This window comes from Ambystoma mexicanum, chromosome 3p, assembly GCF_040938575.1.
Source record: "Ambystoma mexicanum isolate Mex_15411 chromosome 3p, UKY_AmexF1_1, whole genome shotgun sequence".
Classification (NCBI taxonomy): Eukaryota; Metazoa; Chordata; class Amphibia; order Caudata; family Ambystomatidae; genus Ambystoma; species Ambystoma mexicanum.
The window spans coordinates 469964137-469986774 of NC_090925.1; positions in this window are offsets into that span (position 1 = coordinate 469964137).

The window sequence follows — 22638 nt, forward strand, 5'->3', positions numbered from 1 at the left end:
ACCTGATCCCCTTTTCCTTAGGTTTCGAGGTGAGGGGACCCCATTGTCATCTTTTAAGCAGAGTGCTGCTAGCCAGGTCTTGGTACAACTCGATGCATTGGTCGTTAAAGGTTGATCGGATCTTTTGTCTTGCGGCCCTGAGAACTGCTTCTTTTTGAGCATATCTTGTGAATGCGGCTAATACGTCCCGCGGCCTGGATTTAGGGTTCTTGTTGAAGAATCCCACTCTGTGGACCCTGTCCAGCTCGATCCGATCAGGCGAGGGCCCCCCCAGCAGCTCTGCATATATCCCTTGAACTGTCTCCTTCAGGTCCCTATCTTGTATCATCTCCGGCAGAAATTTCAGCCTGATATTGATCCTTCGGGACCTGTTTTCCATGTCTTCCATTCTAATTTCCAAGTTCTGTGTTGCCGTTTCAAGCCTCTCGATTGCTTCGCTATTCCCCGTGGCCTCCCTGCCTACCTCCTGCAGGCCTTTTTCCACTATGTCCGTTCTCTCCCCCCAGCTGATTCACTTCCTGTTTGATTTCCGCCATTGCTTGATTGATGTCCGACCGCATCAGCTGCAATTGTTCTTGAAATGTTTTCCCCAATGACGCTTGAAGTGAGAGCAGCTCCCCGTGCAAATCCTGATGCAAGATTGATCCAGACGCTTCCGGGATCTCAGTATGCGCCTGCTCCACACTTCCCCCCTGTGTGGCCCTTCGGTTATCAGCTGCATCTTTGCTTGCCCACAGAGCTATAATGGGGCCGGGGGCCTCCCCCTGGGACTGTCCGCTTTTGTTCCCCTTGTTTTTATTTTTGGTTGCCATAGTTGCGGGACAAGGGCCCCGCCAGCGCCTCCTCCAGAAGCTGTTACTGACCAGGCTAGGTCACAGCCCCCTATTACTGCAGTTCCTGGTGCTCTTTTTGGACTTGATGGGGGTGCGTCCTCCCAGCCAGCAGGGGTGCGTGAATCTGTGCTGTGCTCGCCCTATGTGTGGCCGGGATCCTTATGCCGGGGGGATCAAGTCTCAGCCCTAAACACTCCAACGCCTCAGCGCGTAGTCGTGCTCCATATTATGCTGGGGGGGAGCAGGCATCAGACCCGGGCACACCGGTGTCACAGCGTGTGGCCGGGGTTACAATGGGGTGGGTAGTAGATGTTAGTCCTGGACGCCCCAGTGCCCCGGCGCAGTGCCGGGCTCCGTATTGCCCCTGGGAGAGCGGGCGTCAGTCCTGGACACCCCCTAACAATGCAGCGGGGGCGGGGCCCTCTGTGCCCAGAGTGGGGGCCCCCCCTCCGCAACTCCACCTGACCCGAGGGGCCAATGTAATCCGGGTCCCGCACCCCCCACCGCTTACTGTCTTTTGCTGCAGCTGCCTTTCCGCTGCCGAGCCCGGGCTCCCGCCCCCGCACCTCCAGCCGCAGCTAGATCAGGCCGCTCCACTGCCTCGGAGAGGGTGCCTGGGGGGCCGCTCCCAGCCCGATCCGGATCGGCGTCCGCCCGAGGCCCCGCTGGCGGGCGACGCCGAGATTTGTCTGCGGGGCGGCAGTCCCGCCAAGCAGCTCCCAAGGGCCGCCCCTTGCACCGAGGCCGGCCGTCGATTTCCCTCCTCCTCCCGGCCGGATCCGACTGCCGCAGCTCCCGGGAGGTGTGGAGACACGCCGATCACCTTGCCTGCTGTTCGGTGAGGAGGCACGCAGTACAGCGGGGGCTGCGACCGCCCCTCCGATACCGCTCAGCTTCTTCCTCTGCCTGGGGGGAGCGGGAGTGGGTGCTCTGATCCCGTCCCGCCTTTGTACGCAGGGCCCCTCAGGCCCGCAGGTCTCGAATGTTTGCCGGGTCGAAGAACTCTACTTTTGCCAGCTGCTGTCTTATCCACGGCTGCCCCCAGGCGCGGGGGCATCCAGACCACCAAGGCTCTCCGCTCTTCAACGCGTAGGGGGTGGTGGAACCACCAAAATAAGTTGAAGGGTCAGGAGCGCCGTCGACACACGTCTACCTGGTGTCGGCGGCCATCTTGGAATCACAACCAACTTTTAATTGTATACCATTAGATTTACTATTTGTACTTCTCCACACCACTAGCTTACTTTCTACTGTCATCTGAACCCCAGTTTAGTAGCACATAAATTCAAGAATACCCATCCCAACTAGTTGTAGTTGCCCAATGCACAATCACACACCATCACATACATCTTTATCATCATACTCAGACACTCATGCACACAGCACACATACATTGCAGAACACCCCAACCCATACCTTCTTTATTTTTTTCAACAGACCCTAAAGAATGCCTACCAAAAAACAAGTCCGTAGAAAGCAACGCAGAAGTAGAGCGAATGAAAATATAAGTGTCCAAAATAAGCATCCATCTCTAGCAGAATTTGTAAAAAAAGTTCAAACAAAACAGCTAATACAGTCATTTAGCGAAACAAAACAAGCTTCAAGTACAGAAACTTAGCCTCCTCTATCAAAATGTAAAACGAAACAGAAAACAATCAACAAGAATTCACCTACTACTAATCTTGATATAGTGCCAAGTAAGCATATGATACCTAAAACTGCTCCTATAAATCTTGATATAGTGCCAAGTAAGCATACCAAAAAAAGTATTTTAGCAAAAATGTTCCGCCACAGAGTCCTTCAAAATCTTATAAAAACAGGAGAGAAATCATGCACAACCCTTAAAACCTACCATAGGAAATTAATCTTAGAAGCTTTTTTTGACAGTGCAATCCTTCTCAAAAGAAAGTTATTTATTTTAGTGTTAAACAAAATGAAACCACTAACAAAACTAATGACTAAATTACAAAAAAGACTTCTCAATAAACGAAATGTCAACAGAAATAACTTCTTAAATAACTGTGGAGGTGAGCGGAGTCACACTACAAGCACAGAACCATATTTTAATGAAGAAGCATACAAACAAAAGCAAACAAATACAATTGCCATACAAAGCAGTGGACACGTTTATGAAAAAGTTAATAATACCATAATGGAACAAGAAATACTGCTTACAAAAACATCCCCAGAAAACTTAGAATTACCTCTCCATTCAACTGCATCAGAACATCTAGTATACAAATGGCCATGCACGTCAATGTGTAACATTCCCAAAAAATCTTTCAAGTCTTTACGCCAATTCCTCAATGAGTATGTAAAAGGTAAAGACACAATCTAAATTAAACTACTGCAAAATATGGATACCTGTCCAGTGCGCAAGTACACAGGACTACAAGGACATTCATTGGCCTGCATTTCAGGACCTACTTGCAAAACCACCTTCCATCATATCAAAATGATATCAACACATCATTCAACTATAAGACATCTAGTCTATAAACTGTACTATGCTCAAAGTCCTGCTTTAGCAGTAGCCAATTTAAATAACATTTTTCTACATGGTACAGCAAAAAACCTACTTGAAGAAATCGACTATATTCAGAAAAAATATTTTGGAAGTGAAAGCCACTTACAGAATGAAATAGCTTTAAAACAAATTTGCAACAATTCTATGCATAGCAACCTTCTACTACACACATACAAAAAAGAAATACTGAAATTTAAAAGTACATCTGCTGAAGTACCAAACCATTTGTGTGTATGTTGCCGTAGAACTTTTTATAAAAGTAACACAAAAACTGTATACCTAACATACAAAATAGAAGACAATGAAGATTCTAAATGCTTTGAATTAGCTCTCTACCTTATAGCAGAAAACAAATATGAAATAACTGACCCCTTAATACTTTGCAGTTACTGCACTACAAAACTTGACAACAACCAAACTCCTTCACGTGCTATCACAAATAATTTGGAATTATTTCCACTACCAAAACCCCTATAACAACTCAATTTATATGAGAGCATCATAATTCAAACAGTGCACCCCTTTCAAGCAATAATACGCCTTCAACCAAAAACAGCAAAATTACCTCCCTCTGAATTAGTGAAAGGCATTTGTGGAAAAGTAGTGTATTTACCATTAGATCTAAAACAAAATATGCACACTCTCGCAGTGCAACGTCCAATGGAGCAATCTTTAATTATCTTAGTAAATGGTGTACCTACAAAAGGCAAAAAAGTTTGGCAATAACTGATAGATTTACATAAAGTTAGACAAGCCTTGCAATATCTAAACGACTATAATGAATACTACAAAGAAATTAATATTGAAGAAAACCTGAAAGAAACCACTGAAATAATTCAAGAGTCACCAGAAGCTGGTCAATTTGAGTTTCTGGATCCTGCTACAGTATCCAATACTTTAGACCATTATACAATTCATCCATTGCACTCTAATGACACCGTAGAAGATGCACTAGAAACATACCAAATGCGACAGACAAAAGGATCACCAATCGGCATATGGGAAAAAAGCATAGAAGCACATGCTTTTCCTCTACTCTTTCCTACTGGCAAAGGAGGAAGGTAAGGTACGATGATAGACCTATTCAAATAACAGCATCAGAATACCGCTTGTTACGGATGTATTCTGAAGATCCCAGATTTAGACAAAATGTGGAATACATATTCCACCTACTCTTTGAATGTGAACTAGCAACTCTATGTTACGGAGTTGCACACACATTAAAATCAGGAACCCACTTTCAAAATATGTCAGCTACACAATTATTACAAAAAGTGCAACAAAAAGATGAGGTTTTACAATCAAGTATTACAAATCTGTTAGCAAACATGCGTGGTACTAAAGAGTACTAGTTCCGACGTCATGGAGATGTACGTTGTATGATAAGAAACCTTGGCCCACTCACTTGGTTTTTTACATTAAGTTGTGCAGAATATGCATGGAAGATTTACATGATTTCCTACGCATATCAAACAAAAACAAAACAAACATAGATATACTAACACCTGGAGAACTTTGTTCTCTAGATCCTGTTAATGTTTCAAGATATTTTCACCATCGCTTCATTGCTATGCTACACTTTATTTGTAATAAAACTGTTCCTCCCCTCTGAGAAGTGCAGCACTTTTTTTGGAGAGAAGAATACCAAGCCAGAGGAGCACCACATATCCACATGCTTTTATGGATTAAAGATGCTCCTAAATTTGGTCAGGACAATGATGCCACTGTTTTACAGTTTATCGAAAAATATGTCACTTGTGAAATTCCATCGGAAGCAACAAATAGTGATCTTCATGCACAAATTTTACAATTTCAAAGACACAAATGTGGCAAATATTGTCGTCGCAGATACAAAAACAAAGGCTACACCAAATGCCGCTTTGGTTTCCCTAGACCAGTTACAAAAACAGGTCAAGTAAACAACTTCATGTCTTCAGTTAGACATATTGTTAAATGTAAATCACCTAAAAATATATATTACATAAAAAGAACAGAAGAAGAAAAATATATCAATGATTACAATGCAATCATTGCCCACTTATGGAATGCAAACATGGATTGCAGTACAGTGCAGACAATTCCACTGCAGTTGCACGATATGTTCCAGCATACTTAACCGAATCAGGAAAAACAGAGCTCCAAGACCTCTGGAATGACTAGTCATCAGACAAAACACTGTCTCAGAAATTATACAGCTTGGGCATAAAAATGCTCTCCCATAGAGAATGTGGCTCCTTTGAAGCAGCAGATCGTTTAACCGGTACAGCTTTGTATGGAAAATCTGAAAATATAGTATGGCTAAGTCTTGGTCCTGCTAAATCTAGAAAAAGAGTTCTGAAATCATACGACGATATAGAAACAATAGCCAAACATGATCCCAACAGCCAAAACATTTTAAAAAACAATTTGCTGGACACATACTACCCAAACAGAAGTACCACTTTAGAAGCCATGGGCCTCATTACGACCCTGGCGCTAAGTGGTTAACGGCGCCGTAAAAGGCTGCGGCGCCGTTAACCACTTAGCGCCTTACTACGAGGTCCCTTTGTGGGACCCGACCGTAACGGCTGGTCTGGACCAGCCGTTAAAGTAGGGACCCGCAAATGGACCTCGCAGGCAATTACGGTACCGCAATTTGCGGTACCGTAGTTGCCGCCTTCCCCATTCCCATTGAGCCCTATGGGGCAAAAATGGGAATGGGGAAGGGCCATGGGGAAATGGGGAAATACCACCCCGCCAACCTTGGAATGGGGCGGTATTTCCCCATTTCACCTTGGCGGACTTGTTACAACACCGGCACCAACCATGGTGCTAATAGCGCCATGGTTTAGCGCCAGTGTTGTAATGAGGGCCCATGTGTCTATACCACGTAGCCCAAAACTTCACATACAAAAATAATATAAAACCCGATGAAAAAAAAGGTAGATACAGAGTATCAAATTGTGAAGGCAGCTTAGTAAAACTCACCAAACCAAATTTAATGAATCATATCAAATTGTCATTAAAGACTCCTCAACATAAAGAACTATATTACATGTCCCTGCTACAACTGTTTAAACCATGGAGAAAAGAAGAAGAAATACTAGATAACTATGACTCCTACGAAGACGCTTTCAAAGCAAATGAAAGCACTATAACTGATGTAAACTTTACACAGTACAAAACAATGTTGCACAATGAACAGCAACACAAAGACGAACTCCAGGCCCAACTAGATAAGGACACTCCTGACAGTAGTCAACCTTCTGTAACAGGAAGCCAAGAGCCACTAATAACAAATGAGGCCGAATTAGCTATGGTGTACAACATGAAAACAAAGAATGCACCTGCCAAAATTACAAACCTATACTACTGTACGTAAGTGGTGAAGCTGGTTCTGGCAAAACATTCTTAATCAAAATCATCAGTAAATTCCTTCAACAATTGACAAACAACAAACTGTCAGCTGTTGTCACTGCCCCCACAGGTTTAGCTGCCTACAACATAGGCGGTGAAGTGGGAGAATGGGATAGCACCCTCCCCCCAATATCATCCAGATCATGGCCTAGGGGATCGTGGCCAGACACCCCCCTCGAGAGGAGTTCGTTTACTTACCAAATGACAAAATACCCTGGTTCAAAAACATACACATACGAGGAGTATGCCCACCAGCACGCCATGCTCAAGCCGACGCCTGCAACATGGATCAGCTCGACTAAAACAACAGCCACAAGTATCCACATCGTTAGAGATGCCATGACGACAGAGCCAACAGACAAGAACACACATGCCACCATGCACACTGGTCACTAACACACCAACCCACACAAATAACATACTCAGTGCTATGACGCAGCGGACTGACATACCCACGGACATGCATCATTGCTATTTTTCAGATAGGCCTTCTACAGCACGCAGAAATGCAAGACGCCTGAAGAGCTTGTGTATATGCTTGCTGATGCTTTCTCGCTACCTGGCTTTATGAGGACGCTACCATGTATACCTAATGTTGCATATGACGCCTTGTCCCCCCGTGTCCCCCATAATATGGATTCTGTACCGCCACCCATGAACTAGGCCCAAGTAGGCCATTGAGCAAAATCCTCAGGCAGGAGCCTCGTAAACGAAAATCCTCCCGAACTAAATGCAAGAGCTGACTATGCAGAACAATCCCCCAATGAGAGCCGCAGCCAAGGACACAATGGGCCTCATTACGAGTCCGGCGTTAACCGAGGCGGTAAAACCGCCTGGTTAACGCCGGACTCGTATTACCATTCCGCCTCCGTGACTCCCGGAATTACCGGGGCATCACAACCCCGGTTTTCCGGGAATCACGGAGGCGGAATGGTGTAAATCCCCATTCCCATTGAGTCCTATGGGACTCAATGGGAATCGGGATCATGGAAACACCGGCAGCATCTTGTAATGCTGCCGGTGTTTCCTCGTCCGCCTGCAGGCGGGCGGTGTTAAACCCGCCAGGTCAGACCTGGCGGGAACATCACCTCCCGCCTGCAGGGGTCGGGATCAGGCGGTCCGGAAACAACGGTGGCGGCGGGTTTACCGCCACCGTTATTTCCGGACCGCCACGATCGTAATGAGGCCCAATGTTTCAAACCGCATGCCGCGCGCCCAGCACCAAGGTTACATCTACAGGTGCCAAGCCCTCAGAGACAGAATACAAAAACTAATGCTCATAATTCTACTCCAGCTACGGTCTCCCCACACGTGACAGAACCCAACTGACAAGGTGCCAACCCTATGAGACTGAGAACCGCCAGAGTCCCATGTCTGGGACATAATCTGCAACAACGAAGCAACAAGTTGGACACCTACAGCGATGGGAAAGACCTGGCCATCAGCCCATAAGCAGACCTGTCCATTGTCCGCACAAACACATAGTGACACATTGTTGCTAATGTCAGGTGCACCACGAGCTGGGAACGACAGTGGACCCAGGCTTGGGGGCTCACGGGAGAACCAATCAGAATACAGGGGGCTCATCACTGACACCATTACTCCTATCCTAGCCAATCACCAAGGGCCCCTTGTAACAATTCCAATGTAGCAGCTGTTAGGAAAAGCCCAAGTGTACCACCTGACCTGTCCTCCTCCACTAATATCTTTTCCTATAGGGGATATATACTAACCCTACCACTCGGGGAACCAACCCGAAGTGGCGATAGATTTTGTGATGATTTTTCCCGGGTGACGCAAGTAGCGCGTCATACTGCTGCAAAAAGGGCCTGCGAGCCCCACTGACGACGAGAGCCTCACCGGATGCATACGGTCTGAGCGTATCCCTGCGTTACTCTAATAAACAGCAGTAATAGCCTTGCTCCTTGTGTGCGTGTGTCATACTCCTTTCGGGAAGCGGGAGGAGTTGTGGCCTCCCCAGCCCGAAGGTCCCCGGACGGCTCTGCCGGCCCCCGGGAGATCACCCCAACAAGTTGGAGGCACTGCTGAGATCTGTTTGAGGTCTACCCCCCACTCCAGGGCCTCTTGCAGCGAAGAGACCCGGCAGAGCGGCCCCCTCTGCCGCTGCCCCCTTTTGAAGACTACAGGACCATCACGGAACTGCAAGAAGACCGGACAGTGCAACCCAGATATTGGCCCTCGGGAGCCGACTTGAGAAGTATCCCGCCCGTGGTTGGCAAATGTCCAGACGTGGTCCAGACGAGGGGAGGTGGTGAGCCGCTTTGGAGAGGTGCACGCAATCAGTCGGCCCCGCCTCAAGAGGACTCGGTGAGTGTGATACACCCAAAGAGCAACGTAATGTTGTGCGGGTGGTGGGAGGAATTGTGAAAAGGGTGGCGGGAGGTGTTTACAGTGTGTTGTAAAAGATCTGATAAATGAGTGACGATAGACGAGTGAGCGGTGGCTGGACAGGCATGAGGGTCGTCTTCTACCGCGCCACGGAGCGTGTTGGGGGAGCCAAAAGGCACCACGTGTGGTTGTGAAAGGCACTGATTCGTCCAGGTAGTGGGCACCTGTAGGGAAGGGGTGTGGCTTTCCTACGAATTGGCATTATAGATCAATGAGTAGATGAGGATCCCTACTAATTGAGTATTGAAGTTCGTTACGTAGATGAAGTTTCCCCGCAGGAGGTAGCTAGATTGTTCCCAAGTGCAGAAGATAATTGGCTGGTTAAGCTCCCCTGGCGAGGGGCGTATCACACGCGAGGTAATGCAGCGTGTGCAGTCCAATTATAAGAGTTATTGTGGTTTACCTTGCTCCGGTTGTAGCGAGAGGACAGCTGTGGGGTTTACTGGGGACAAAAGGGTTGAAAACATAACATGCGCTCTTTCATGTTATAAAGGTTTCTTACCGTTAATAACTTGAAGAAGTTGGTGACATCACTGTAGGGCTTGTATAGGACACCGCAACCATCTCGTGTTGATCAAGGGGTGGTAAGGGGATAGGAAGTAGAAAAGGGCGGGATTGAAGAGGTGAGGAGGCCGCGCACGGAGAATGCCGGCAACTTCTGAAAAGGGAGGGGCGGAATGGGAAGAGGTGGAAGCGCCCAGAGAACGCCAGTCACGCTCGGCAGGGAGGAGCGAAAATAAGGAGGGAGAGGGTTGAAGAGGAGGAAAGGTGGGGCGGCTATAAAAGCACGCAATACAGGGCATGCAGCCATAGGGGGCTTCATGCGCCGCGGCCGTAGGGGGCTGTACGAGTGACATCAAGAGAGGCGAATAATAAAGGAAAATAACTGTATCTTTTACAACTGTATTACTTTTCAGCGGACGGTTAGAAGTCCCCAGTTTATGGGGCCAGGTAAAGAAGGTTGATATTGGGAATAAGAAAACTGTAACATGACCACATTCTGCGGATCGGGGTCTGGAATGTGGGGAAACGCTTTAACTACACCGCTCCAACATATTTGTACGCTACTATCACCATACAAGGAGAAAATTATAAAGTATAGCATAGACTGGACACAAGGAACAGACAACAAAATACTGACACCTTGGCCGCCTAACGGCAGCTTTGACGCATACACCCAACACTCGTTCTTAACATACATACACAACATGTACAAGGGAACAAAATTAGCCCACCATGTAGAGATGTTTAACTTATGGAAAATGTTTCAGGGAACCAAGCCAGGGCCAAAGGGGGTGTTTAATATGGAAGGAGCGGCGGAAGAGAAAGGGAGCAAAGAAACGAAGGGAGTGAAAGAGGAGAAAGACAACAAAGAGGGCATGGGCACAGCAAGCAGCAATGTACCGTGCACAGAAGAGGATAAGAAGGAGAATGAAGGATCAGGTACAGTACTGGAAGAGAAGACGAAAAAGGAAGGGGCGGACGACATGCCAAGGTAGTGAAGAAGGAAGAAGGAGGGTTATACCCAACAACAGAATTAAGGGACGCCGCCAGACAACAATTGACAGCTGCTGAGGGGTACTCAAACTCTGCATACAGCCCTCCACCATATGCCCCTACAGATAGCTACCAGAGGGGGGAGGAGGTAACGAGCACGGTAGGATCAAACACAGTGCCGGAAGGAACAAAGGGAGGGAAGAAAAGTGGGGAACATACTGCAAACATAGGACGAGACGAATGGATAGCAGCACAAGTGCTCCTGAAGCTACGGGGGACACTAACAGAGGAAGAGGAGGACGCAGTAAGGAGGATGGCTAAGGAAGATATGGATTACACACAGACAGGGACTGAGGTAAATAACACAGGAGAGGGTCAACTGTCTCAGGCAGAGGAAGAAATGTTGGAGGAAAGGTTGGCTGAATTAAGGGAGGCACAAAGTGCACTGGTACGACAACTCGAGCAGGAAACACGAGGAAGGAAGAAGGAGAGAAAGGAGAATAGGAACGAGCAGGAGAGGATAAAGGAGCGAATTGAAGAGAAGAAGAAGGAAGCGTAAAGGATGAAGGCAATAGCAGAGAGGGTGTCATGCACGGAACAACGAGAGATAAGACGGAAGGAGGAAGAGAAAGAAAGGAAAATGGAATTGTTGAAAAAGAAAATACTATCTGAAAGCGCCTGGAAATATGAAGAAAGTAAAGTAATAGAGAGCATATTAAAAAGGGAAAGGGCAAAGTGGAACAAGAAGGAAGAGGAAGAGAGGATACTGGCGAAGGTAAGTGCTGAGGTGGTAGAAGAGCTAAGAAGGAAGAGCGAGGAAATAGGTGGTGAAATAATAGGGAAGAAAGGTTAAGGGAGTGGAGACAATAGGATGGAGCACGGAATAAGAACATACACACGCCAGGACCCGGAGGTGGCTACAACGTCAGAACAAGGGGCAGCTGTTAAAGGAGAGGGGCGAAAGGAAGAGGACCTAATAGATTTAAGGACAGTGACAGTAGGTGGAAAACGCACATAGTGGAGATTGTCATAAAGGAAGAGTTGGTAGGGAAAAGCGGAGGAGATGGCAATGGAGGAAGTTTAGACAAACTGTACATTACACGAACCAACCGCGAGTCACCATGGTCATGTGGAAGAAGGGGAGAAGATAAGAAAGGTGAAGAGCAGGTAAGAGAGGTAGAAAGGAGGACGTCCCAACCATTAACACCGATACAAACACAAACACAACAACCTCTAACATCACAACATTCAGCACCACGCCTACTAACACCAACCCCTGTGCACACCCCGTATGTCGACAGACTCAGAGACCTCCCAGGACGCAGACAGGAAGAACGGGCAAGCATGCCCGCAATGAGAGGAGAGGGCAAAAGGAGAGGGAGAGAGAATGAAGGGGACGATAGAGTAGTAAACTTTAATATTGATATGGTTGAAGAATTACCCGACACAGAGGAAGAGGATGAATACACTGACATAACCCCACGGGCACGGGGGGAGATGAGGGGGTATAATTTGAAGCCACTTCTGGAAAGGGGAGGGGCCAGACCACAATATGTCCCCTGGAAGCATGCTGATAAGGAAAATATTAAATGCAGGCTTCCATAACTATGTGGAGGAGCAGGAAAGTCGATTTATGAGATGGAAAAACACACAGCGGGACAAAAAGTAGCGGTGGCGGACGTGAAGGGACTCTTAATATCAATATTGGGGGATGCTGCAGATGACATATGGAAGAGGGCAGGCTTCCCAGGGGTAACAATAACTGACACATCACATGATGGAGCGCCATTTGCTAACTGCAGACATGCACTGTGGCAGGCTCTAAGAACACAGAATCCAGACACGTCAGACATAGAAGCTATAACATCACACAAGATGCGTGAGAACGAAGATCCTGTTGATTACATCCAGGAGATTCAGGAGAAGTGGCGCTTGGAAACTAGGGAGCAGTGGGACAAGACACCAGCCATTTTTTTTACCACATTTCAATACAGAGGCTTCCAGAGCAGGTACAAAGACAGCTGAAGAAAATAGTGGGGATAGAGGCTAAGGCCTGGCTGGAAATACAACTAACTATAGTATACCACTGCAAAACGTGGCAAGAAAAGATGAAACAAAAGGAGGAGGATAGAAAGACAGAGGAGGCAAAATTGGTGCAGTAAAAGATATCTAAATATGCCATGGACAGAGCACTAATAACAACCCCCGCAACCCCCACACAAACAACAGTTGCACAGGGCACAACACAACAGAAGGTAGCACAAGTACAACAGCCGACTCACACTGTAACACAGCAGATGCCCCCACCCCCACCATACACAGCAAACGCAGGAGGAGGATATATGCAAATGGGAAATGGATACTATAACAACTAAGGGGGAGGGGCGGCATGATGAGAGGGAGAGGATATGGCCAACCTACCCAACAGCAAGGGGGAGGGTTCCGGGGCTACTACCCAAACGGGATGCAAGGGTATCAGGACAACACGGGGAATTTCCCATGGCAGGCTAGGAAACCACCAATATGTTGGGTTTGTGGGATGTTGGGGCACATGTCACGCACTTGCAGGATGAGGCCCACCCAAACAACTTGGGGGGAACAGGGGCCGCAGGGGCCTATGGGGGAACAACAAGCTTACCAACAACATCAAGGAACACAACAATGCATACCACAACAACAAGCGCCATTGCAACAACATCGGCAACAGGTACAAACATACACATCGCCACAGCAACAGGCGATAGTAGTGCAACAACATCAAGTACAACCGGTACAGCAGCTTACACAAATACAAGACAATGCAGTATCAACAACTGATGAACCACTACAGCAGACACAGCTGGGGAAGGTGACAATATTGGGTCACAACCCTTACACAGGAAGCGGTCAGTCACTATATCCACAATAGGACAGCCCACAGATGTCTTTGATGTGTCCCATCCTATCAATAAAACCTAATAGTGCGGAGGAACCACGCATACAGGTAGTGATAGGTCACAAAAAGGGTTCCTTCCTAGTCAGCACCGGGGCCACTAGGTCCTGCATAAGGGAGGGTAATTTTAAAATGTCAGGCAGAGCCATGCACACTCAAGGATTCTCTGGGGCTCGGGGATTGGTTCCCTTCACTGATAACATCTCTTTATCTATAGATAATCACGACATGTGTACTGATCACGACATGTCTCTCCAACTTCTGTACTCGAAGAATTCACCTGTAAACATACTTGGGAGAGACATAATGAGCAGTTTGAATATGAACATCTCTTTGACGGAGAAGGGCATAATTTGCTCCACACCAGGAATTAAAATGCTCACAGCACGACAAATACTGCAGGTTTACTGTGGAAAAACAGTGGCCAGAGCTGAGCATGTAGATGCAGAAATATTCCAGTATGGTACAGACATGGCAATTGCATGGTTGCGTGGAATTGAGAGCAAAATATGGAGGAGGCCAGCAGCGTACTTATTCAGACCAGAGACACCAACTAGTGAAAGTGAGGGGAAAGTGATTTCAGTAAGCATCGAGAGCATTATGGCAACTGCAGACTACATTGTAGTGCATGCCCAAGACAGGGAGGGGAGGGAATGGAGAGCTGTAATAGCACTGGCAGAGGGGTGCAGGCTTACACAGCTGTTTGATAAGGAGCTCTTCTCAGACGACAATGGAGAGGGTGTGATGGTGTTTGAGATGAGCATTAAAATTTGGGTGAAGGTAACATACAAGCAATTGGCACAAAAATGGCAATGGGACTAGAGGCACCAGCCCCTACACCAGTTCCATTTTACGAAGAAGACATGGGAGCTGTACCAGCATCACTGTGGACCACAAGTCCATATGACGTTGGCTGCATCAAAAGCATTGGTGGCGTAAAAATAAAGTTGAAAAAAGGAGCGATGCTGCAAAGAGTGAAACAAAACCCACTTTCAAAAGAAGCAGACGAGGGCATATATGAAACAATAACTGCCCTGATAAACAATGGTATACTGGTACCATCAGACTCACCTTGCAACATTGCTGTGTACCCTGTGCGCAAGGCGAAAGGAGGGTCTTGCTGTTTTATCCAGGACCTAAGGCCCTTGAACCACACTGTATAGGCAGAGTACCCCATAGCAGCTAACCCAGCTGTCTTGTTATGCGGGATACCAGCAGAGGCATTGTGTTGTACAGTGATTGACCTAAAAAATGCTTTTTTCTCGATACACCTACACCCAGACTCACAGGACTTGACAAGCTTCACATACCACAACACAAAGTGGAAGCACACAAGGTTACCCCAGGGGTACTGTGAGTCACCATCAATTTTCAACAGGGTAATGATACAAATGGATCTGGTGAACATTTAGATGGAGAGCACGGTGCTGCAATACGTAGATGACATAATCATTTGCAGCACCTCAGAAGAAAAATGTAGAAAGGACTCAGTTAAGTTGCTCACAGTGTTAGCTGAAAAAGGGTACACGGCGGACAAGGAAAAGATACAGTACTGTCAGGAACAAGTGCTCTACATTGGTCAGCTTATTTCACAGCACGGAAGGAACATTGCACGACAAAGAACACAAGCCATAGCAAAGACACCAAAACCACAGACACTGAGAGAACTGCAGCAGTTCCTGGGCCTATGCAACTACTGCAGGGCGTGGGTTTTTGATTACAGCTCATACATAGGACCCCTGCTTGAATCACTAAGAGAGGCACAGAAGGGGGACAAAAGGTTGAAGTGGACGAGAGAAATGAAAGAGGCCTTTGATGAATTAAAACAAGCCATCTCAACAGCACCTGTGCTGGCCACTCCAAACTATCAACACCAATTTTTTATATTCTCACATTGTGACTCAGCAGTAATGAAGGCAGTACTGACACAGAAAACAAGCAGGGGACACAAGCCTGTAGAATTTTACAGCGGGCACCTGGACCCTGTAATGTTAGGTCACTTCCCCTGTGAACAGAGTTTGGCCGTCGCAGCTTTTGCAGTGGAAAAATCATCATCAATAACAATGGGGTGCCCCACCACACTATTTGTGGAACAAGCCCTCTTTGCCATTCTGAACAAGCCCAAATCAACATTGACCACCCAAAGAGCATCAGGATATGAGATAATACCATCTAGACTGGAATTAATCATTGTAAGGTGCAGCAATGTAAATCCAGCAAGATTTATAGCAGAAGTAGTTGAAGATGGTGACTATGCTCATGATTGCACACAGGCAATAGAAATGTACTCCAGCACAAGAAAGGTTGAGGAAAATGCCCTAGAGGGGGGGAGATAATGTACATTGATGGGTCCTCAACAATTGACCAGACTGACGGGGTAAGAAGGACAGGAGCAGCAGTGGTTAAGTTAACAGAAGCTTGCATGTATGTACCAGTGAAATGTGTACAGCTGCCATAAAATTACTCGGCTCAGGCGGCAGAACTGGTCGCCCTAATTTTGGCACTAAAGGAAAGCTATGGTAAAAGGGTAACAATATATTCAGATAGTGCATATGTAATATCAACAGTACACTCAGGATTAATCAAATGGCAATGGAGGGGTTTCAGAAGAGCAAATGGTACCCCGGTGCAACACGCCCTTTTACTTGCTGAACTGATTGAAGTAATTAATGATCCTAAAGAAATAGCCCTGGTAAAGTGTCAGACACACACTAATGGGGATGACCCCATTTCAAAAGGTAATGAAACAGAGGCGCATGCCAAGCATGCTGCATACTTTGGTGAAATGTGGACCCTTCCAGAAAAACAAGGAGATAAAGGGAGGGCGGGAGCAAGACAAATGCTAATGAAGGAGGGATACACACACATCCCTGAAACACAGATACTGGAATTACAGGCAGCAGCACCTATGTCAGAAAAGGAGCTGTGGGTAAAAAGAGGATGCACGATGTTCCCCACAGATGCATTATGGTGTCAGAATAATACAGGCAAGGTTGTGATGCCCCTAGCACTATTGAAAACAGCCCTAACTCAGCTACGCCATCCAACGCACACAGGAAAGGAAGTGATTGCAGCAAGAATAAAAGAAGACTGTTTTTTCCCCGACTTAAATTCACATGTTGCAAACTTCATTAGCAGATGCCTAACATGCCAACAGTTCACAACCGGTCACACGCTGCAAGTGATAAAAGGTACTATACCCCGGCCAGTAGGACCCTTCCTGCACCTACACTTGACTACGTTGACATGATCAATGTATGTCAAGGACACAGATACATGATTGTAGTGGTATGCCCATTTTCAAGGTGGGTAGAGGCTGGGCCATGCTCCCATACAGATGCTTTCAGAGCGGCAAGGTTTCTAGTGAGGGAAGTTTTTCCCAGGTGGGGAGTTTGCGAGGTGCTGCGGTCAGACAACGGCCCACACTTCGCAAGCGAGATGTTTCAACACATAACTACATTACTTGGCATCAATCACAAGTTTGCATGCACATATCACCCACAGGCCAACGGTTTCTGTGAACGCCTGGATGGCCTCCTGAAAGAAGAAATTGCGAAAATACAACAGACAACTAAGAAAAGCTGGTTGTACTGTCTCCCCTTGGCTCTGTTTGAGCTAAGGAATAGGCCAGGGTCAGATCACCACCTCACACCCCACGAGGTGGTGACTGGACGTCATATGCGCCTTCCCTTAATGCCACCATCAAGAGCCTTGACAGACTATGACAGCTCTGCAAATGTTTTTGGTGATGAAATGTATCAATATGTGTCTTCCTTGATTACTAGTGTTGTCTTTATCTCTCAGCAGCTCGAGCGCACGCGGGGCGGGTCAAAGACTACTGAACAAGATAAAAAAATAAGGAACAACAAAAAGATTGGACAATTGCGGAAGGAGACCACATTCTCCTCCGCAACTTTAACAGACGGTGGAACAGCCCCCGTTTCACGGGGCCCCACCAGGTGGCAGAAGTAGCTCCTTGAGCTATGAAATTGCGTGATAAAAAAGTGTGGAGCCACTTACATGGCGTCAAGCCCTACAAAGATCTGACCCGCCCTTGCGTTGACGACAGGGCCAAAGCAGCAACAACAACGAAGGACAGCACAGCAGCATACGCAACAAAGAACAATTGTGACACGGCCCCTGACCCATCCCCACCCATAGACTCTAAAACGTTCGAACATTCGCCCACAGCTCACCCTATGGTGACGAGATCCCAGGTCCAAAATATCCGTGCCCCAGCCAGCCCATCCAAGCCACTACCCGAATAAAGGACATTGCCTGATATTATTGCACTACACTTGCAGACACGTGCATGTTCTCTCTCTTTCTTTTTGTCTCGCACATGCAGGTATTGCACAAAAATGTTTATGTATCAGGATAAGTGAAAAGACTAACATTGCGTTTGTTGCCCAGGGGTAAATGTTACCCACAGACGATAACACCCGTGAAGCTCTGTCACACCAATTTGTATACACTATAAAAAGACCAAAATATCCAACTAGGAGGAGGGTACGTGTGTATTACAACACATTCATTTTGGCCATAGAACAATCATTTCCACATCTCCACGAGCACCTACCGGCTATAAGAGATAGGTCACTTAGATTAGTGTGGGAACAGCTTTTCACCTGGGCACAAAACGACTACCTGGTAGGGAGAGCTTGACGACTAACACATTAACGCTTATTTTGAGACATTTTCAGGCGGGCAACTTTAACATCTCAAAGAATAAGCTGCAGGGCCGCAGCAAAGGTAAGACAAAAATGCCAGTGATATTAGGTATTGTAATAAAAATTGTAGGTGTGTTGGTCATCACTGGTCTACTCGCTGCCTCTGTCTGGCAGAAACGCTATGCTTCTCGAATTATGACTGCACCTAAAACTAATATACCCCCTCCGACAGCTGCAACAGGTACGGTATCAGGTGGTACAAGTAACTCAAGAGGTTATGGGAATAGAGTTAAACGCAGCACATACACAGATAAAAGTGAGATTGATACATACCTCAAAGATTCAGCACACATCACTAACAACATGTGGTATCAACACATGTCAAAAATTGGTAAGCAGACAACTAAGGACAACTGCTGTATGTGCTTGTTGATCCCATACGCCATGAGTGCATCAAGGACAGTAGAATACCTAATATATATGACCCTGTTCCAGACAAGAGGACGATTCAAAGGGACAGTGGTATCATTGCAATGGAAGAAAAGGGACTCATAGTAATATGAAAATAACTTCATAAAAACGCTTAAGATGTACAACAGCTACTGCCTACACACACAAGGGTTCAGATACATAACAGATGGCCCTGATAAAGGAGAAACAAAGAAAGTAACATTAGAATACCTGCCGTGTGACTGGTATGCAAGTGAAATTGCAGGCGAACAAGGTTGTTGGGAAAGAGTACTCATTGTAATATATGGAAAGATATACACTAATGAAGGATGGACAGATGGAGTGGTGGGGAGCAATATGGTAACAAACGAAAATGCGAACTCAATAAACGAAACAAACCATAAGTGTTGGATGGAGTGGGTAAAAAATGTACCACTGTTAACATGGCTGGAGAAAGACGAAGACCCGATAACTATACTACCGCTAACTGGCCCCACACTGTGCTATCAACACAACGGTGATGTTGATGTTGGAAACAACAACAGCTGTTAAAGTACAATACTGACAGCTGAGGGGGGAGCAGGCACAGCAGTAATAATGGATCACGATTCGGCCTGTGGTAATAAGGCATATCACACATTGCCTCCATCATGGAATGGGATATGCACTATGGTTCATGTCAAAGTACCATTCCTGGTCGTGCCTCAGAAACACGTCAATATGGCCAACTTCCCCAAGATGGATGAAGGAAATAAGAGAAGGAAAAGATCTCTGAAGTTTGAAGACGATGACGCGAACAGCGACACAATCATTATGTCGAGAGTGAAAAGACAAGGAGAACCACTGATGGGAAACTACCTGTGGGGAAGATCGGAGACTGCTCTCACCTCCATTCCACCTGAACAAAGACTGTTTAGCAGAGCAGTAATGTTCTTCTCATCAATAATACACACAGGACTGCAGGTCTATGCAAATGCAAAATTCCACAGTCAGTGGATTTAACGCCATAAAAGAAGAACTGAGGGCGGGACGGATGGTTGCACTACAAAACAGATATGTGCTGGAACTCCTCACGGCAATGGAAGGAGGGGTTTGTGCAGAAATTGGACAATCATGTTGCACATTTAGCCCTGCTAATGACGCAGACAATGGAACTCTTACTGAAGCAGTAACACAACTTGCCGTGATGCACTTGAAAATGGTTGAAGAAAGTAAAGGAGTAAAGAAAGATGGCAGCTGGTTCTCCTTTCTATGGTCATGGATGCCCTCCTGGCTATCGGATGTACTGAAATTGATAATTGGCTGTTTAATAGTAGGCATGGCTGTGTTAATAGGAATAAGGATTTGGAAAGCAAGAAAAGCACATGCAAGGGATGAGATGATGGAGATGGTTGGCATGCACGCCCTGCTACCAGCCGAAGACGACCAGCACATAGACATGATTATACAAGAAAGGGAAAGATTGCGCAAACAGATACTTGAAAATCACCTAGACCAACCATCTGTTAAGGTGGAGAACCCAAGGAACCCGAGGAGCTATGTTGGAAGATGGGTGTACTGTAAACCTGGCGGCAGATGTGTTTATATGTACTGGTCATTTGAAGATCATGTCAACCACTACGGACACCTGGCTGGAATAACGAAAGTATGAACATTAAAAAGAGATAAGAAAAAGGATGATTTTGTCATCGACAAGTCAACCAGAGGGGGGACTGAAGTGGGAGAATGGGATAACACCCTCCCCCCAATTTCATCTAGACCATGGCCTAGGGGATCGCAGCCCAGGCACCCCCCTCGAGAGGAGTACTTACCAGATGCCAAAATACCCTGGTTCAAAAACATACACATACGAGGGGTATGCCCACCAGCACGTCATGCTCAAGCCGACGCCTGTAACATGGATCAGCTCGACTAAAACAACAGCCACAAGTATCCACATCGTTAGAGATGCCATGACGACATAGCCAACAGACAAGAACACAGGTGCCACCATGCACACTGGTCACTCATACACCAACCCACACGAAGAACATACTCAGTGCTATGACGTAGCGGACTGACATACCCACGGACATGCATCATTGTTATTTTTCACATAGGCCTTCTACAGCACCGCAGAAACGCAAGACGCCTGAAGAGCTTGTGTATATGCTTGCTGATGCTTTCTCACTACCTGTCTTTATGAGGACGCTACCATGTATACCTAATGTTACGTATGGCACCTTGTCACCCCGTGACCCCCATAATATGGAATCTGTACTGCCACCCATGAACTAGGCCCAAGTAGGCCGCAGAGCAAAATCCTCAGGCAGGAGCCTCGTAAACGAAAATCCTCCCCGAACGAAATGCAAGAGCTGACTATGCAGAACAAGCCCCCAACGAGAGCCGCAGCCAAGGCCACGATGTTGCAAACTGCATGCCGCGCGCCCAGCGCCAAGGTTACATCTGCAGGTGCCAAGCCCTCAGAGACAGAATACAAAAACTAATGCTCATAATTCTACTCCAGCTACGGTCTCCCCACACATGACCAAGCCGAACTGACAAGGTGCCAGCCCTACGAGACGGAGAACCGCCAGGTTCCCACGTCTGGGACATAATCTGCAACCACGAAGTTGGACACCTACAGCGATGGGAAAGACCTGTCCATCAGCCCATAAGCAGACCTGTCCATTGTCTGCACAAACACATAGTTACACATTGTTGATAATCTCAGGTGCACTGCGAGCTGGGAACGACGGTGGTCCCAGGCTTGGGGGCTCACGGTAGAAACAATCAGAATACAGGGGGCTCATCACTGATGCCATTACTCCTAGCCAATCACCAAGAGCCCCCTTGTAACAATTCCAATGTAGCAACTGTTAGAACAGCCCAAGTGTACCACCTGACCTGTCCTCGTCCACTAATATCTTTTCCTATAGGGGATATATACTAACCCTACCACTCGGGGAACCAACCCGAAGTGGCGATAGGTTTTGTGATGATTTTTCCCTGGTGACGCAAGTAGCGCGTCATACTGCTGCAAAACGGGCCTGCGAGCCCCACTAACGACGAGAGACTCACCGGATACACACAGTCTGAGCGTATCCCTGCCGTTACTCTAATAAACAGCACTAATAGCCTTGCTCCTTGTGTGCGTGTGTCATACTCCTTTTGGGACGCGGGAGGAGTTGGGGCCTCCCCAGCACGGAGGTCCGCGGACGGCTCTGCCGGCTCCCGGGAGATCACCCTGACACCGGTGTCACTTTACACCGTTTACTACTCCTGCCAGTAGAACACCAAAACAAATTAGACTATTACAAACTTTCTACAGAAACTGCAATGGAACTATGCAGAGTATTAAAACAAATGAAAATGCTACTAATAGATGAAGTGAGCATGGTCTCCAACCTAATGTTGGCTATGATTCACCTCAGATTACAAGAAGTACTCAAAACAAACTACGAAGAGCTCTTTGGAGGAAAACACATTATTGTTTTCGGAGATCTTCTTCAATTGACACCAGTGAAAGGCGAGCCTATTTTTAAAACCTTAGGACACAAACTCTGCGTAAAACTGTTGGCAGCATAGGAAATGTCAACCTTTGGCAACATTTCCAATACAGAGAATTAACAGAAAACATGCGGTAATCTGCAGATCTCACTTATGCCAACATCTTAAAAAGTATTAGAGTTGGTATACTATCTCAAGAAGCACAAGCAATATTGAAAACCCGGCACATTCATGCACTTTATGGCGATAAGGCATGTGCTACGGATGTTATGGAACAATTAGCCCACAAAAATGGCAATTGTATGGCCTTAATGACAACTCTTGCAAGCTGTTTCAAATTCAATGAAACAATGTTAAAAAAAGAAATGCAACTAATAATTGAAATTAGCGCCACAGACAAACTAGACATACATGGTGTGACACTAGCCATGTGTG